This window comes from Pleurodeles waltl, chromosome 8, assembly GCF_031143425.1.
Source record: "Pleurodeles waltl isolate 20211129_DDA chromosome 8, aPleWal1.hap1.20221129, whole genome shotgun sequence".
In the NCBI taxonomy this organism is placed as follows: Eukaryota; Metazoa; Chordata; class Amphibia; order Caudata; family Salamandridae; genus Pleurodeles; species Pleurodeles waltl.
This window is the reverse complement of record NC_090447.1, coordinates 86,986,226-87,006,361: the sequence shown is the minus strand read 5'-3', so window position 1 is coordinate 87,006,361 and position 20,136 is coordinate 86,986,226. Positions and strand designations below refer to the sequence as shown.

Sequence of the window (20,136 nt, the reverse complement as noted above, 5' to 3'; positions counted from 1 at the left end):
CTCTGCCCTCAGCAGGAAAGGCACACAGGTCCATGTGTTCTTTGCTGCACAGAGGAGTGTTGAAATCGCCCACCCATATAATAATTAGGTCACTGTTCTGCAAAGCATGTGAAGAATCTATAAAATCCGTTACCTCTTCCAAATGACCCATAAGGAGGCCCCGAGGGATATTGTTATAAAAGTTTAAAATAAGGATATCCTTTTGGCCACAAATAGAGACTAGGACAACCATAAAATAAAGGGAAGACCAGATTAAAGACACTTTTAAAAGCGGGAGATGTACGGACACGAGAACTAAGAGGCCGCCACTAGCTGTCCCCATCTGGGAGGTTAATGCCGGCTGACACAAAGAGGTGAAACCGTTCAGGAGGAACGTATCTTTGGACCAGGTCTCCTGTAGACAGATTATATCGTAGGAGGAAATGAAGCTCTTCCAGTCCGAATTGTCAGATTTAGATCGCAGCCCTGCTATGTTCCAGCTAAGCAGAGTTAATGGTCTAGACACAGGACATGACATTAGAACTTTAGTATTTATAGGAGCTTTCAGGTCCAAATCAGGCTTTCCTGTGCCCCAGATACATTCAGCGTGGACATTCCCAGCCTTAGGTCTCTCCTTTTTAGAAGAACAGGGGTGGGTCACCGATAGTCAATCGTTCACGTCAAGGTGACTGAGAGTCGAGAACCGGTTGCTAGAGGGTACATTTACCTGTAAATGAAGCCTTTCAAAATCTGGTCTGCGAATACTAGAATTAGTGTCAATGCGGTTTGGTAGGAGCACAGGGTCGTAAAAATGATACAGGGGATGTATTTGAATCCTGTTAGTTGACATTTTACAGTAGTCCAAATTGGTCAAAAAATTGTCTACTGAACGAGGATTAGCAAAATTTAAAACAACATAGTCTCCCTCCTCCAATACTTTGGAGTGTCCTACCCTCCTCACTCTTCGGGCCATGAGAATCTTATCATTGTGAAAACAATTGGATTTGAAATTGAAGTTCAACCAGTGACCAGCTTTTCTAATTAGGGAGTGGGTATCTTCTTGTTTAGAGCACTCCAGAGGAGGAACATTTGAGAGAACCAGAACGTACGGGTTGCAGGCAGGTGGTAAATGTAAAAAGTCTGCATGGTTAGTAAGTTTAGTAGGATCTTTGTCATGCGTTCTAGAGGAATAAACTTCCCTTATCGGCCCTGATGCAGGGTTGTCAGCGAAAGGTCCTTGACCAGAGACGGTTCGTGGATCAGGCAAAAAATTACTTACTCCTTGGGGTACCAAAGTAGGGGGAGGAGTAGACTGATGTGCTGGTTCAGGGCTATGAAGTATTCCCGTGCATAAAGGACCTGGTTTTAAAAAACTAGATAAAAACCTGGTCACATCGTTACAAAAGCAATCGAGCTTCCTAGCGATCAAGGTGGAAATTTTTGCCTCAAGAGTTGCGCAAAAAGATTTGAGTGTCAAGTCAATAAAACTAGAAAGATCTTCAGGAGCATCCTTACTCGGAGGGCATTCGGGGAAGGAGACCAGGGGGATTGGGGGTTGGTCACTATGGGCCAGGGAGGTAGGTAGATTCTTATTGGAGCCCAGGGCCTTTTTTGTATTTTTGAGCTTTTTCCCGGCTCTCCTCTTCTTCAAAGGGGGAGAATCGGCCTGAGAGCAAGAGCTTTCAGGAGGAGGAATAGCTAAAAGGAGAGAAGAATTAATTTGGTCGGTAGTGGGGAGTATATCGGCGCCCAACTGGCTGGTATTCAGAGGCGAGATCAGTGATGAAGGACCAGTCCTTGGAAAAGTGGAAATATGGATGGTAGGTTCCAAGGGGGGGTGTTGAACAGTACTTTGGACAGCCCCAATCCTTTCTTCTACATGTTCAAGTTCGGATTCAATGGCCCCCATCACAGAAGATAAATAACTAGTAATGGAGGACTGAAGGGAGCTGGACCCGGCTTCCCCCTTCTGAACATTAGACTTTCTTTTCCCCATATTTGGTAACAAACTCACACAGTATCTGAAACAGCACCCCGATGGAGATTCCACAGGCAGAAGAAGTAGACGTTAGGGGGGGGGGCCCAGCCCGGCCTCTTCCGGTTGATAACGGGCGAAGGACGGGCCCGCCCTTGGCCCGGGCGCCGCCCGGGCGCCGCCCGCGCGCGTCCCGCGGAGCGGGAGCGCTCACTGGTTTTTAAAGGGCTCCTGCCCTGATTGGAAAGGCAGCACACAGCTGCTGCCCGCCTCCTCTGTCCCAAGAAAGTGTTCGGCGCGCGTCCCGCGGAGCGGGAGCGCTCACTGGTTTTTAAAGGGCTCCTGCCCTGATTGGAAAGGCAGCACACAGCTGCTGCCCGCCTCCTCTGTCCCAAGAAAGTGTTCGGCGCGCGTCCTGCGGAGCGGGAGCGCTCACTGGTTTTTAAAGGGCTCCTGCCCTGATTGGAAAGGCAGCACACAGCTGCTGCCCGCCTCCTCTGTCCCAAGAAAGTGTTCGGCGCGCGACACCATAGTCAAATATATTATTATATTTAGTACTTTTGCGTCGTTTTGCGTTAAAAAAAATATGCAAATGCTGTGCTAAAAAAGTATAAATATGGGCCTTGGGATGTTTCCAGAGAACATTACTTTGATTATAATGGATATTTAGACATTATTTGTATGTTTGTATATCTTTTTTATATTAGATATGTGACTAATGAAATGGAATGCACATCTGGTGCACCGCTTGGTGTTTTTAATTGCATGTATTAATAACTAATTTTCTATATTGCACTTCACACCATTATTTTTGCTGTTTAAAAACAGAGTGAATAACAAATGTTATTAGCTCTCATTATGAGAATACTCAGTTAGTCAGACTCATAAGGACTGAAATCTGATTGGACCTTGTCAGGATTTTAATTCGTGACCTACATGTCACCACAACAGATGTTAACACACAGTGCATAACTCGCCAAGCCATCTTGCAGCACTTGAATATTTTTCATTAAGTTCTAATCTTATCCTGAGGGTGGATTGTAGGGCTGTGTGCAATGCAGTGAAATGGTATAAGCATACTGCAATGTCAGAGATTGCCATTAGGCACATGATCATGACAGATGCATTGAATACACAATGTATTAATTCAGAAAAGCGTGTGTACATGGTGATAATGGTTACACGATGCTGTCAATGTTACAGGATTCACCTTTTAGTCATCGTGTGTTCATTGGGTCCTTAGGCACAAAGGTGTGCCTAGAAATGAAATGTCATTTGGAGTGCCTACTGATTCCCTTATCCCAAACTAACCACCACAAATACCGCTACTAGGGAAGCATTTTTCAAATAAAAGTATTGGAAAGACAAGTCCTTAAATCATGCAGACATTATCCAGCAGGATTTTGTAATGCACCTACACAAATGAATATTTATCGACTAATGCATTGTTAATGGAAGCATGTCCTTTTATGTTAAATGGAAATTCAACAGTGATCAATGCATAAGAGACTGTCTTAAGGTCGGTGATAGATGCCATCGAAACATATAAGTAAGGAAATCAGTTCACAGAGACTGTGGTAATTTTGTCAAATCGAATCCAAGATCAATGCCATTTTATTTTAATAGAAACTTTCTTCATACTTACTTGTGAGTGGATGTTGTGAAGCGGGGGTTAGGTTAGACAGGCATCTCCTCTCAATGCAGTTATAGACATTTGAATTCACAGCTCTTGTAGGAGGGGAGGTCGGTACAGTTTCAACCCAAACTATCCCCTTCCTCCACTAGTTCTAGCTTATGAATGAGCTTTATAGATTTATCTGCTGATCCAAAGGGAATTTTGCTGTACACTTGGACACTAGTGAGCCAAAGTCAGAGATAACAAGCATCAACCTTCCAACACCTGTGTCCTCCTCCCAGGTTAAATGTAATCAGCTGAGCAATGAATGTTTCAATATTTACATAAATATAGAGTAATGAGCTCTTGTTGGTATGAAGCTTCATCTAAGGTCTTTAAGTGAAGAGCTACAGCATTTCAGAACACAGACTTACCATTTGATGGTATTGGTTCACATAGCAGCAACATAAGCGAAACAATGTTACCTTCAGAAATACCCTTGTGCTACAATAAACTGATTGTTGAATATTCTTGGCTTAATTTTAGCCATCAGGGGCCACTCTCTGTAGCACTCCATTCCACAGCCATTGCAGTAAGAGACTAGCATTATGCAAATCTGCTTTTGCCTAACACAGAAGGGGTTGCCCGAACTAAGGGCCAGATGTAGGTAGAAAGCAAATTGCGACTTGCAAATTGCGAGTCCTTCCGACTCGCAATTTGCAACTCGCAATTTGCTATGCAGTACGGTGTCTCAGACACCTTCTGCGACTCGCTATGGCGTTTTTTGCCGTTTGCGAGGCGCTAATGCCTTGCTACATCTGGCCCTTAGCTCCTAGATCTCGTACTCTCGGAACAGGGAACACAAGACACCCCCAAAACATGTCATCTTTGCTGGGCTTCATTAAGGTGCAGCTTGTGTCTGTAGAGTACAGTGAAATGGAGATGCATGGCAATGCATAAGGAAGAATCATTCAGACCGCAAGAGACTTATGGCTTAAGTTGCTTTAATTAATTATAGCCGGTCAGCATTCTCTTTATTTGTTTTTTGGCTTATCCGTGCTTTTACCAGAGGAGGGGGTTACTTATGATGTAACGCACAGGGAACTCTGACACCACAATATTTTTGGAGACAGAGTCTCTGCTGACTCCACTGGTGGAAACCTTAGACTGATGGCTCCATGGACAGTGTGCCATTAGTCTAAGTGACTCAGACTGCCCATCCTATTTAGGGCAGATATTCCGATGCACTATTTTGCTGATTGTAACTGCCAGGGAAAGCCTGGGGTCAAGTCATAAAAAAATAAAATTGCCCCTTACTCTTCAAGGGTGTCAGAGTCATTAGTCTCTTGTTTTTTCAAACACAAAGCGCCGCTTTGAGAGTTTGTTTTTGAAAAGCAAAAACATTTGCTGTGCCTCAACATGAAACATAGCAGCCACTCAGCAACCTTACTGTACCTTCAATCAATCAATCAATTATTACTTGTTCAGAGTGCTAATTACTCTGAGGGGTATGCAGGTGCTACTTGAGGTAGAGCTACTCAACCAGCCAGATCTTGATTGTACTCCTGAAATCGGCGAGAGAGGTAGAGGTTCGGAGGTGAAGGGGGAGGTCGTTCCAGGCTTTGGCTGCGAGGTGAGAGAAGAATCATCCTCCGGCTTGGGTACAATGGATGTGGGGGATGGTGGCAAGGATCAGGGATGCATTCCGAAGGTGTCTGGTGGGATGTGGAAGGTCAGGTGGTTGTTCAGGTATTCAGGTCCTGTGTTGTGGAGGGTTTTGTAGGCATGCATAAGCAGCTTGAAGTGCCATCTCTTTTGTGGAAGCCAGCACAGTCTGCAGAGGTGGAGAGAGCGATGTGGGATGATCTAGGCAGATCCAGGATGATTCTGGCTGCTGCGTTCTGGATTGTTTGGAGGTGTCTGAGGAGGAGGGTGATTGTTCCAGTGTAGAGGGCGTTCCCATAGTCCAATGGGCGGGAGATGAAGGCCTGGGTGATGATTCTTCTGGTGTCGCTAGGGATACATCTGAAGACCTTAGGGAGCGTTCTGAGGGTGTTGAAGCAGTTGGAAGCAACTGAGTTGACCTGTTGTCTCAAGGAGAACTCGCTGTTGAAAATGATTTCAAGATTGCGGGCATGGGTGGTGGGGGTGGGCATTTGCTGGTGCTAGGGTGGAGGGCCACCAGGAGTTGTCACATGGTGAAGATGGTCTTCCTAAGAAGAGAACTTCGGTTTTGTCAGTGTTGAGTTTGAGTCAGTTGGCTCTCATCCAGTTGGTGACATCGGTCATGGCGTTCTGGTAATTCATTCTGGTGGTGTCTGTGTCTTCGGTGAGGGTGAGTAGGAGCTGGGTGTTGTGGGTGTAGGAGACGATGTTGAGGCCGTGTTTGCGAGCGATGGGTGCCAGTGGAGTCATATAGATGTTGAACAGTGTGGGGAGTGAGGAGCTCTGGGGTAAGCCGCAGATGATGCTCTTGGGGTTGGAGGTGGGAGATGGATTCTTTGAGTGCGTCCCGTGAGAAAAGAGGATAGCAGCTTTAGGGTGTTGTAATAGATGCCAATTTGGTGAAGCCTTTGGATGAGGAGGTGGTGGGAGATGTCAAAGGCCGCTGACAGGTCAAGGAGGATCAGGGCTGCTGACTCGAAGCAGTCAAGGATGGCACTGACGTCGCCCATAGTGGCTATAAGGGCAGTTTCTGTGCTGTGGTTTGAGCGGAAGCCCTATTAGGAGGGGTCAAGCAGGTGGTTGGCTTCCAGGTAGTCTGTGAATGGCGGTTGATGGCTTTCTCTAGTAGCTTGACTGGGAAGGGGAGAAGCAATATGGGGTTGTAGTTCTTGAAGTTGGATGGGTCTGCTGTTGGTTTCTTCAGAAGAGGTTTTACTTCGGCATGCGTCCAGGTTTTGAGGAAGGTGGCGGAACTGAACACCAAATGGATGATGTTGGTGAGCGGCCATCCGATTTCTTTGTGTCTGAGGTTGAAGCCGTGGTGGGGGCAGGGGTTCATCGGAGCTCTGGAATGAATGACGGATATAATGGATATGGTGGTTTCAATGAAGAGAGTTGTTCAGTGGATCAGGGTGTAGGGCGTAGGGCGGGATGTTGGTGGGAGGATTGGGGAGGTCAGGCTGTGGCTGTTGGGGTTCAAAGTTTCTGTAGATGTTGGTGATCTTGGTGTGGAAGTATTCAGTGAGTGAGTTCAGAGGGAGTGGGAGAGGGACTGGGAGTGCTGGATGGTGTTTTTGACAGTATCTAGGCAGGAGAATTCTCTGACCTTTGTGTGGTTGGTGGACATGGGGCGGTGTCAAATGCTGCTTTCTTTGATTCTCTGATGGCGTGATAGTAGGATTGGAGGGCTGTCTTGAAAGCTATGTGGTCACTTGGATCTCTGCTGGAGTGCCAGCATCTCTCCAGAGGTTTGAATTTGCGTTTTTCTGCTTTGAGTTTGGGGGCGAACCAGTTAGCGTGCTTGTTGGTTCTTCTGTTGCTGAGGGTTTGAAAGGGTACAATGGAATCTGCACTAGTGGTGATCCATTCTGATAGGTGGGCGGCGGCTGATGTCGTCAGAGGTGTGAAGGATGGTGATTTTGAGGGTGGTCATCCATTAGGATTTGGTAATGGTGTTCCAGCTTCAGCTGACAATGGGGGATGGGGTGACGGTGTCCTGTCAGATGACAGAGATGGTGAAATGGATGATGCTGTGGCCTGTCCAGGTGAGCTCGGTTGTGTGACTGAACTGGATCTTGTCACTGGACATGACGATGGGGTCGAGGGTGTGGCCGGCAATGTGTGTGGGGTTGGTGATGATCTGTTCGAAGCCCAGGTTGTCCATGGAGTCCAGCAAGGTGGTTTAGTTGGAATCTGAGGGGTCTTCAAGGTGGAAGGTGAGGTCGCTGAGGAATGTATTAAGACATATCCTAACATCAACATACATGTGAACAGAGAATTCTCTGTTTTATCTCATACGACAAGTCTACACCCCAGTCTTTGCAGATAGCACTATAATGACTCCCTATCCTTGTGTTTTTAATTATTTCTAAATGGCACACAGACACACATGGGCCCATAGTTATGGGCTTTTGATGCAGGGCTTCACAGCAAATCTCCTTGTTACGCTGCCCTGCATCAAAGTAAAAGAGCAGAAATGTACAGTATTTAAGCTGCTATTTGGTAGGTTAGCGCCAATGCAGGCAACCTTACAGCATGGTGAAAGGTGTCTGCATTGTAGGCACAATTATTTTAGTGCAGGAAGGGGCACCTTCCTGCACAAAAACAATCCTGGAAGGCTTTTTCCTCTTTCTATCAATCAATCAGCATTTGTGAAGTGCAGCTCAGTCACCCATAGGGGTATCTGGATATTGAGGGTGCCAGGTCTCTGTCGAAGAGCCAGGTTTTGAGTTTCTTCCTGAAGTCCGCTAGGGCAAGTGACATCCAAAGGAGGAGAGGCAGGTCATTCCAGGTTTTGGAGGTGATGTAGGAAAAGGAGCACCCCCGCTGCAGCTGTGAAGGATGCAGGGGATGTGTGCGAGGGCGAGTGAGGTGGAGAGCAGTTGTCTTGTGTGCAGATGGAACATCAGTCGATGGTTGAGGTACAAGGGTCCTTGGTCATGTAGTCCTTTGTAGGCGAGTGTGAGATCTTGGCCTGGCATCTCTTCTGGATGGGGAGCCAGTGGAGCTCTCTGAGGTGGGGGAGATGTGTGTCCTTCTGGGGAGGTCCAGGATGAATCCGACTGCTGTGTTCTGTATGGTCTGAAGTCTTCTGAGGAGCTGGGTGGAGATTCTGGCATAGAGAGCGTTGCTGTAATAGAGACGACTGGTGATGAGGGCCTATGTGACAGTTTTTCTGGTGTTGATAGGGATCCATCTGAAGATTCTGCAGAGCATGCAGAGGGTGTGAAAGCGGGAGGTGGCAACTGAGTTGATTTGCTGTTTCATGATCATTGACTGTCAAGGATGATGCCCAGGTTGTGTGCATGGTCAGTTGGTGTGGGTGTTGGTCCAAGTCCAGCCGGCCACCATCTGTGGTCCCATATGGAGTTGTTCTGAAAACATATTTGGAAATACACTTCATCTCTTTATCTACACTATACAGTCAGCACATATCCTGATAAATCAATGCAGCTTTCACCCATTTTTCATCTGTCAATTGTCTTCAAATGTAAGAAATCATTTTTGGGAAAGGTATAGAAGCCATGCTATGCTTTTAGATATATGATGTACTCTCCCAAGGCTAGTTGTACTTTGGAAAGACAATATATCTATTGTTACAGATTTCACAACTGCCCCTAATTCGATGGGGGGCAAATCTCTTCCATAATTATTATATGATTATAAAGACCCATAAGATATCACGTTGTTGATGAAATGTGGCAGATGAAAAGTCTGCCCCAAGAAGTGTAAAGAATAGCGAGAAGAATAGCAAGAAATGTAATAAAATAAAAAGAAAGGAGGAGCATTAGTCAGAACTGATAAGGTTTTATGTTATTTTCTCAAAAGGCCATCTTTTCTTTGTGTCTTCAAGGACAGCTGTATGGAATTCCAGCTTCTAGCTGTATAATTGAAGAATGCTGTCACACCCAAATACTGTTTATGGATCTGAGGAAAAAAGTGGAATCTCTGCATGAAGGTTCTACGGCAAATAGTAAGACACTTGAAGATTATGCTGTTCCTAATCTGTAGCCAGATTAACCTGGTGATTGAAGGCAGATTTGAAGCACTTCAAACCTAACATCAGACTAGCTGCTAAATTCTGAACTATTTGAGGTGAGGCAGAGAATACTTATGAAGCCCTGTGAAATCAATTATGATAATCCAGATGAATTGAAGTAATCTGTTGGACCACTGCCTTATGACAAACAATCAAACAGAAGAAGAGCAATTTTTTTAAGGTTTTAAGATCTTCAAAGTAGATGGCAATGCTTTTGTCATCATAGGACTAAATGTTAACTTTGATTCAAAGATTTTCTTGAGGTTTCTAACTTTGAGAATAGGGTAGGAATTAGAACCCATCGAGGCAGGCCACCTAGACGATTTAAAAGTTAAAAAACATCCAGTCAACAAGAAATGCTAGAAGGGACATTAACATCTATATGAATGATCAAATGAGTGTTGTCCACATAGAAGTAACAATAAAAAAAATCATAGTGAAAAATTAGATCTCCTTCCATGAAGTAACATGTCTCGACCATCTTCTTTTGCCACTATGCACTTACTGAAAAAAGCATTTCTATGGCTTCCGTCAACTTCTAGGAAAACTCCAGTACAAGCTTTGATCACTAGTCGCTTGGACTATGGAAATGCTCTGCTGACAGCAGCCAAGGAGACACTATTGTATTGCGTACACTTCAGGTTGTACAGAACACAGTGGACAGACCTTTTGACTGGCTCTCCTATCTTGAATTCCTTGCATTGGCTGCCAATCAGAAAACAGGTGGTTTTTAAGCTATGTTGATTCACCAATAAGTCACTTACTAGCAAAGGCCCATTTTACTTGCAAAGCAGGCTTAGCTATTAATGCCTCCTCACGTAGGACTGCTTAGGTCCAAGGACAAAGCCTTACTTCGGATTACTCGAATCTGCACTGCAAGATTTAGTGGGAGATCTTTCTCTGACCTTGCCCTCTTCTGCTGGAACAAATTTCCAGCTGCATATTCGCTCATGTGAAGAGCTTGGCGAGTTTAAATACCTTTTAAATACATGATTGTTTTAGTCAGTTCTGTGGCTTTGGGTTAGCTAAACACTGAGATATTCCTTGGGGTATGACTTGTTGCATTTTACCAAGTGATGTTAACATGACATAACAATGAAAATGCCAATTTGAGAGATTCATTTTCAGTCCTGAATTATCATCAAACTAACTCTTGCTAGAGTAAAGAGCAGGAAGCAATCCTAAATAAGAGTCACTGAATTATTCAGATTGTAACATCTGTTACTCCATTGCGCTTGGGCTGGTTACAAAAAGTAAAAAAATCTATTACAACCGATTCCATGAGGTAAAGTTCATTTCATTTCTTTTATATAATTCCAAAAGCCACAGTCTTTCCAATACTAATAGAATCGAGGCAGTGCATTAATAAAGAGCCCGATTTTGATGGCTGGTCTCCTCTGAAGATGTGTACTGAGCCTGTATATTTTATGGAATTATATATATTTGTGATATTTTATATTGTGGGTGCTTAGAGGTCTGACTTCTCTAGCAGAATTGGAGCTTTACAAATAATAAAAACTAACAAATGAACTTTCTTTGAAGGACCCTGTATGATGCCCTCCATTTACTGATAAAGCAGTCCACCAGCCCAGGTCCACTAGGAATTTCCACAGGGAAAACTATCACTGAACATACTAAATACATCACCTTGGGTATAGGAACATAAGGACTAAGCTGACATCTAATTATTGTACCCTCAGATGAGTTACATTATACACTGCCACCAAACATTAATTTTGGAGCATAAATAACACGGGGTTCATTTCCATTTCTTAAGAGGTAAGTGACTGTAGAAGACAATCCAGACTGGCAGCTTAACACAAGACAGCATGAATCATTCAAAACACAAATATCTTGGAGGTATCCATAAGCAGTGATTGTGTGTGCCTATGTAATGCCCTCCAACAGAATTTCCATTAAGTTGATTCATTAAGCACAAAAATATCAACCTCAGAATAAACTATGATTGAGGTTTTCTTCAAAAATAGAGACTCTTCCTTAAACAAAACATGCAATAACACACATACACACAAAACACAAGCACACAAAATTGCTACTAATTAAGACACACAGTAAGAGGATATCATCACCAGAAATCAAATAAATTTCTTTGTCTGATCTCCCACAAATTCACCATACCAGAATAAACAAAACAATGCAGCTGTATCTACACTATGACATGTCCTCAACCACAAGGAAGTGTAATCAGGAAGCTTACCTTCTGATAAGTGTAAAAACTAGAAGCAAGACAAGGTTCACCTAGCCTCCAGGGAAAATTGTATCACTAAAAGCAGCAGGTCCTCCCTGAGTGATCTTACTACACAGCCAAATGGTGTAGCAGTAGAGCAGGAGGCCAAGTTATGAGTGTAACACTTGTTCAGTGGCTGTTGAGAATGACATTGACCTTTTGCAGTTGGCACTGCCCTCATATGAACCTAATGCAGAAGACAGAAAAAATTTGACTTCCACATTTCTTACCTGTCAAAGTTTCACCCTCTCATTTGAGTGTGATTGCAGGTCCAACACAGAGATAAGGATTGAGAACACATACATTTATGCCATGACTGTGAAAATAACTGTGGACCAGTAACATTTGAGTTTCATTAAATGTACTAACAAATGCACATTCACACATTCAGTAATCCATTGTTAAGTTGAAATGTCAGTTTATTACCACATTACAGCAAAACTGACATGAGAAATACACTGTTTACTGTCTTTCAGATTGCAAGTAACAATCACTTAACAAAAGGAAGCATATCTCCTTGTGGTCACCAGGCCTCTTCAATGTGTTCTTACTTCATTGCACAAGTTTATTTCCTTGTGTCCTTTTTATATACCATTCTCTGTCCTGGAGCATACCCCATTGTCTGGTGTTCCATTGTTTTAATTGATTTTACATTCCAGAGTAGCACATGCATAAATAGGAGAGACAATACTTCCTTCCACACAGAGTCTATCATATACCGAAGAGATAAAAGCAGGCACTTTCACTTTGCTATTGATGATGAATTAAGAATTTTCTTTGAAAGCAGATCACAGAATTAAACTCACTGGAATTAGGAAATGCTGATGATGCTAACCTTCCTTCTGAAGGCCTCTTTGATGTTTTTGTTTCTCAAGGTTTATATCATAGGATTGAGCATGGGTGTTAATACAGAATAAAGAATGTCAACAAAAGAGTCTACCTCAGAAACAAGAGATGCAGCAGGATGTACGTACATGAAAATAATTGGCAGGTAAAACAGATTTACCACAATTAAATGAGAAGCACAGGTTGAACATGTTTTTCTTTTCCTTCTTTGTGAACTAATTCTAATAATGGACAATATGATTTTAGCATAAGAAAACAGTATCAGACAAAAAGATGAAATTATGAGAAAGAAGCTAATGGAGGATCCTATGGTAATGTTGAGGAAAGTGTCAGTACAGGCCAGTTGGAGCAGGGGTGGGTGGTCGCAGTAATAATGATGGATCACATTGGGTCCACAGAAGGGCAGTCTTGAGGCTAAAACTGCTTGTACAAAGGGGACAGGGAATCCTCTAGACCAGGAAACAACAGCAAGCTGAGTGCAGAGGTTTTTAGTCATGTGAATACCATAATGTAGTGGATGACAAATGACATAATAGTGATCAAAGGACATCACTGCCAAGTGGAGACATTCTGTGGATCCTAAAGAAAGAAACATATACATCTGAAAGATGCAGACACTAATGGAAATGGTTTTACTGTTCATCAGAAACTTGGCCAGCATTTTTGGCGCAGTCACTGTAGAGAAACTGAGATCCAGAAAGGAGAGGTGACTGATGAAGTAGTATATGGGTGTTTGAAGCTTATGATCAAGGATGGTTAGTAGAAATACAATTGAATTACCTGTGTGCAGCAATAAGATAGATGGGGAGAAAGATCCAGAAGAGCAAGATTTGAAAGCCTTGCCGACTTGGAAAACCAAACAGGATGAACTCAGTTACTGATCAGTTGGTCTGATCTGCAGTTTCCTTTTTTCTATATTGTTTGGTATTGGCATCTGAAACAGAAATTTGGTAGTCACCAACCAAAGTCCCTAAAAATTGTTGAAGCATTATAAATATATTACCTTTTTAGATCTTTGGATCTGAATGAATATGATCCTCATTAAAACAAATGGCAGAGTATAGTATGTCAGGAAGGAAATAGCTATCCTGCCTCTTACTTCCTGCTCATAATGCAGTAAATCTAAAGACTTTCCTTTACACAAATCCACAGATAAACGTTCAGATGAATGTTTATTTTTTTTGCAAGAATTTCCTTACAAGCACATTGCATACCTAGTGCCTGATTACGACCTTGGCAGAGGGAATTACTCTGTCACAAGCATGACGTATATCCTACCCACCATATTACAAGTTCAATAGGATATAATGGAACATGTAATATGGCGGGCAGAATATCCGGCCCATTTGTGACGGAGTAATCCCCTCTGCCAAGGTCATACTCAGGCCCAAAGTCTTGAAAAGTGTTAGCTAAATTTTCCATTATTACCATTGAGTTTGCTAGTGGCTTTGGTCATGTCACATGAAACCATCCACTTGACCTTTTCCTCAGTGTGATTCCCTAAGTGCAATAGGTATACTCAGACAAAAGTCATGTGGTCACTGTGGCACACACTGATAAGGTCAAACTGGACGAAATGGCATGTGGTTTCCTGTGTTCCCAATAGAAGGGGATCTAGCCTGATGGTTCAGGCTGTGCTGACTTGTTAGAGCAGATCAAGGCTGGCTTGCATATGTCTTGTCTCTGAGTGGCATAGTGGCCTAAAACCAATAGTCTGCAATGAACAATTGTCAGAAGCTGAGACTTCTTTCAGTATTTTACCAACCACCTTTGAGTTTTCTTCAAAAATACCTGTCCGGTAAAGTCAGCTAAAATGTTGGAACTGCGCAGGGCATTGTCACGCTTCAGCACCCAACACATGGCCCATTTTATTTTTTACATTATCCTTAGTTTGAGGATCCTAGATTCCTCCAGTATGAAATTTGTTAAATTTACTGGCCCAGTTTCACATATGCCCTTTTCCCCATTAAATGGCAGTGATCCAGTTCAACAACATATAGATCATATTTGGCTTTGATAGGATCAACGATGCTACTTTATGGTGGAACATGAACAATATGAGATTCACTACATGCCTGTTGAAATTAACAATAGCTCTAAATGACACAATGATCCAGACACTGGTAGGACCCACAAAAAGAATCTTGAAAAAATTCCAACATCCATAATGGCCTTCGGCAAGAGAGTTCATTGCCTTCCCTTCTCTCTTATCTGAGTGGTCTCCCAGGATCTTTATCCAAAGTTATCATATTTACATCTGCACAAGGAAATATATCTATCAGTTTACTCCTCATGTGAGCCCTGATGGATGAAATATGCCGGGAAGTGGGTGAAAAGAAGGTGATGGATGGAGAGGGGTTGTGATGCTCCAGTCCAGCTTGTGGCGTGTCAGGTGGGCTCCAGTCAACATCTACACCCCAAGACTCTCCAACACAAATGAATATGAATGGAAGGTAAATGCCACACAGCATGCCCTTATTTGGTAATTTGTGTTATGATGTCAGAAACCCCTGTCTTTCTCTGGATGAAGTTTCCTGGACATCTGGTACCATAAATCTCATCAAGGTCTTGTTGGACCAGTCTGACTCCGTCTGTACACTTTTCCACTCTGAAGCTTAGATGTCTGGCCTCCACTGTATTTTGCACCTGAATGATGCTCTTGTCTTTTATTGCTGTACCTCTGCCAGGTCACCAATGCTGCCAGGAGTTTTTGAAAGTGGTGCCAGAGAAGCAGAACTGGCATCAGAATTAAACAGGAAGGCAGTGTCCCAAAAGTGTGGTCTTCAAGCAATACTCTCATTCCCTGGTATTGATGCCCACAGCTCAGCCACGACTCAGGATCAGGTACAGGTGCCTCTTCCATCTCTGCTGCACAATTTGTAATGCATGCCCAAGATTTTGCTGACTCCTTCGTAAGGGGCACATGTTGGGAGTCTTCTCAGCTTCCTGGCTTATTTAAATGTCTTTTTTGACTGCCTAAGATGTGAGAAACATGCCCTATGATTGTGTTTCCAAGGACAGATTAGTGGTACCAGAAGTAGTGTCCATAGATGTTTTCGTACCTGAGTCAAGGTGATGAGGGGCTAGTGACAATTGCAGCACTTGTGGTGGGAGCAGAGTAGTCCCTGCCTACAACAGAGTTCAGTTGCTGGCAGTTTTCTACTAGTCATGATTACAAAGTCTATGACACCGGTCCTTCTGCCCATAGGTGTCATACCAGACCTTATATTTAGAGCACCTTTCACAACTCCATGTTTTCTGACATATTTGGCATTCTGCATTATTGTGATGTGTCATTGGTTTATCTCTATGTCCCATTACAAATCAGTTTATGTGTTTGAGTGTGTGTATGTATGTCTGTGTTTTGGCTAATCTATGACAAACAATAGCAGACTCTTAATGTTCTGCCCTTTACTACTGGAACAGCAAAGAATTGTAAAAAAATGGTTTGGGGCATTAACTGTAAGATCTGGGACTTAATGGCAAAGCACCTCTATGAATTCCTTGCCACAGGTGCTGCACCTACCCTTGGCTTACAGTTAGAGATTAGGAGTAAAGTGTCATACATATCATCAATTTGTACTGGCAGGAAGGACTAGCAGGTATTGTGGAACCTGACTGTCACACTGATGAGATCTAACACAACTCCCCACCTTTGTTATGTAGACACACCATCAGTATAGTTGCCAATGAAGCTGGAAACCTGGCTTACATTATAACTGAATTATATCCTGCCTAAGGTATGTGTCTGTAGGGCACAGTGTGTATAATGTGCATGCACATTTAAGGCACAGACTTAATTCAGCAGTGGCACATCCAGAAAGTGCAAACTGAATGGTAGTTGGTTTGATCACTAAAGTAACTATTACCTCCCAAGACGCGAATCTAGGGGCCATCAACCAAGCAACAAAGGTTTGACATATTCTTACTATCCAAAGCCCTAAAGGACAGTTAGGGATTTTTTTTTCTCCAAGGGTCTACATATACTCACACAGACTTGTGCTTGCTCACACATGCACACATGCACACTTACGGAGTCATAAAGGAACCTAACAATGACAAGCCTGCCATCAAACAAGACGTTGAGAAATGTAGGTATAATATGGCACTTATAGACAATAGGACCAGTATTACATGGACCCTGCAACCATAAGTAGCAGAAAACCTCTGGGACAGCACACTGTTGTACGCAGTAGCACCTCTGCCACAACCACCACAAATGTTGCATCTACAATTGTTGCCATCACCCTTGCCTTAGATTCCACCACATCCATCGACACTGCATCTGGTCCCAACAATCTGTTCTTTGGAGCACTATTTATGGGCGGTAGACTTCTCACTTCTCAGACGAACAAAGAAGAACTGTAAGTCAGGAGGGTGAGGACGACTCCTAAAATCTGCAATTTTTGGAATCCTTGGAAAGCAGGAAGAAGTACTTGCACCTGCTCCTAAATCATTCCATTAAATGGAGAGGAGGGTTAGGGAATTAGAGGTTATTGTGGAGACTTTGGATGCGCTACAGGTGGGGTGCCAAGTCTTACTGACTGATTTTGAGACGAACACTGTTTTGGGTTTTAGAGAATCAGTACATTTACATGCTGTTAAACTTTACCATTTCAGTCAATGGATAAAAACAGTAGTGACACTCGGTGACTAGTGGGACAAGATCAGAGGAATCCATTGGGGGTTAAGGTTGTGCAGGTCCCAGGCCAAAGCTATGATAGTGAGAACAATTTTACCTGGTTCATGGGGCCCGGGTGCAGAGGTGTCTTGGCCAACCATAGTTGTGAATGCAGGAGCCAAGGGTGCTGAAAAAGCCACTCGTGACAATCAGTCACTTGCAGGTCTAGTCAGGGAGAGCCCACTTGGGTTAAGCTTGTATGGGCCCCTGGACCATGAGACACCAGGTAGATTCACTGTACCTAGCTCGGGTGCAGAAGTGTGCCTGGCTACCCGTAGTGCTGAACAGGACTACCACTGCTACTTTCACCACTGGGACAGTACAGGCAAGGAAGAAGAATCAAAAACTCAACAACGGAGCCACACATGACATTGGCTGAAGGTGTTGCGGGCGCCCTCAAGTTTCAGTGTCCAGTTAAGGTGCTGATGACACGACTGGCCACCAACAAGCTTTGGCAGTGGTAAGATGGAGAAGAAGCTATCTCCCCTTCCGCATGTCCTGGGGAAAATGGTAGCCTGCTGAAACTCAGTGAGGAGCTGGACTAGACTTCCCACAAGGCACAACCTGCTTCTGGGTGATCCCTTGGAGGGCCGGATGCCCTCAGCTTCTTCAGTTCCAGTAGGTGCTTTTTACTCGTGGAGTGCAGGCAGCCAGTGGCCCTAGCCCATAGGAGTCTGGTCTTGCCTTTGACTGACCAGGGGTTTCCGCTTGCTGGGGGAATATGTTGTTGGTCCAGGTCGAGCTGCAGTCGAACAGTTCCATGAAGTATGCCACAGGTTCAAGATATCATGCCTTTTGTTAGTGTAGGTTCCTGTTTTCATTGGTGTCGGTCTTCGTTTCTCCTTTCTTTGCAAGTTGTTGCAGATCTGAGGTTCTGCTGCCAGGGGTTCCCCTTAATTCCTAGATATTTTCCCACATTACCCTCCTCTCCCCGATGAAAGGGGATGAGCACTAACCTCCCTCTTGATAGTTTTCATCATCCAAGTGGAAAAACCTGGAAAGGCCATCTGCATTGGCATGATCTGTTAGAGGTCTGTGTTCCACTGTAAAGTATATTCTGTGTAGGGAAATTAACCACCTCAGTAGTTTGGAGTTCTCTCCTCCCATCTGCATCAGCCATTTGGGAGGCATATGTTTGTTTGAACCCTGAAGTGAGTACAAAACTGGTAGGGTCTCATCTTCTTCAGGGACAAAACCACAGCAAAGGTTGCCATCTCAATGGTACTCCAACGCTGCTCTCTGAGGAGGAGTCGCCTGCTGACATAGGAAACTGACTGATCCTGGCTCTCATTGTTTGTTTGTGACAACACTGCCCCAATCCCATGTTCAGAAGCATCTGTATGAACAATGAACTGCTTCTCATAGTCTGGTGATTTCAGGACAGTTGCTGAGCTCATGGATACTTTCTGGGTGTCAAAGGCTTTTTGACATCCAGTGGTCCAAATGACGTTCTTGGACTGCTTCTTGGAGTAAACTTAGTGAGAGGGGCCACAATAGTACCATATCCCTTCAATACACAGTCAAGCCAAGGAATGTCCTGATTTGGAACCGAGTCTTAGAAGCCTCCTGTTCAAGAATGGTTTGGAATTTGTGTTGGAGAGGTCTCACTTGGCCTCCACCTGCAATGTTGCACAATCTGGCACTTACTGGCCTTGATAGTTAGGCCTGCATGCTGCATGTCCTGTAAAGTTTCTCTCAGGTAGACCAGGTGGTCCTCCCAGTTGAAGTTAAAGAGAGCAATGTCATCAAGATTAGAGGTGGGCGAAACCTGCAGAGTTTTATTCCGTGCAATTCCCTGGCGTTACATAAAAACTCTGCGAAATTCCATAAACGTCCACACACCCCTAGCAAAAAAAAAAAAATCTATCTCTGCCCCATCATTCTATTTTCCATAATCTGTGAAAGCACCATTAACAGCTGCATACTTGTCATTATTCTACTGGTTGGTGTGGGGGCATGATTACCTCATGTTATGTATTGCACATGTTACACGTGCATTGTTGCCAAATGTGCTCATTGTTGGCATGCTTTTTTTGAGCTTACTTCTCAATGGGAAATCAAAAGTACAGGCCTAATGGATGAACAAGTTTGCTTTATCTGTAAGCATCTGTACCGTGAACACACATATTACGCACCCATTTGAAAGGCAGTCTTCTGAAAGATATGAAAGCCTTTTCCAAATCCAAAAACTCTAGACCTGAATTTTGACATCTTCACATTTCTCAAATCAGAATTCACCTCAATACCAGACAACTGCAGCCTAATGCTCCACATCACAGCTCACATAGAGTGAATGAAAAGAATGAAAATCAGGGATCACGTCTCTTTTGTGTCAGTGTGGTACATCTCAGCTACAATTCATCCGGCTGCATGGTTTCTAACTTGTAACCAGCTGATGCACAAGCACAGCACATTTTAAAACACTTCATTTCACTCTACTTCATAATCACACCCTGGAGCCCTGAAATAACAAACAGAGGCCTAACAAGATTACAAAATGGGTGCACACAGTCACTCTGTGGACAGACGATGAGTCTTCTCGAGTATCGAATCGCCATTAATGCCCTCATTTGACCCTCGTCTCTCTGGCTGACACTCATCTCATATTAACATGGCTCTTAGCCACACTTTCCTGCGAGCACAATCTCCTTTCTACAAACATGGTGAATTTCAAAAAGGACTTTACAGACCAGATGAAGACAATTTGCGGCAACCACATTTTACAAATGTTGCTTTCCATGCCACACAATCAGTATTATGCAGTCTGGCTCTAGATGTCTTTTTTAGGCCAAGCCTAGACAGTGCTTGCACTGTTGCTTAGCGACCTGTTGTATATGCTTTGTAAGGTTCAACTCCACCCAGTGATTGTCATTTGTCTAAGACAGTGTCCTTGAAAAATCGTTGCTTGCTAATGAGCAGTCCTTCCTCTTTGTCCCTTCTTTTTCTTTTTTTGTGATCTCCCACAGAGATTGGTCCAAGTCCCACAGAGATTGGTCCAAGAACACTGCTCACCATTTTCAGATCTGTTCTGGGACTAGTTTAATCTTTAATTTAGAGCACTGGGAGGAGTGCTCATCTTTTCCGAGTT

General features: G+C 43.7%; 1 pseudogene; it reads right to left on the bottom strand.

Moving 5' to 3' along the window:
- Positions 1–6,292: 6,292 nt before the first annotated feature.
- Positions 6,293–18,445, bottom strand: LOC138249479 (olfactory receptor 6N1-like; annotated as a pseudogene).
- Positions 18,446–20,136: the final 1,691 nt, after the last annotated feature.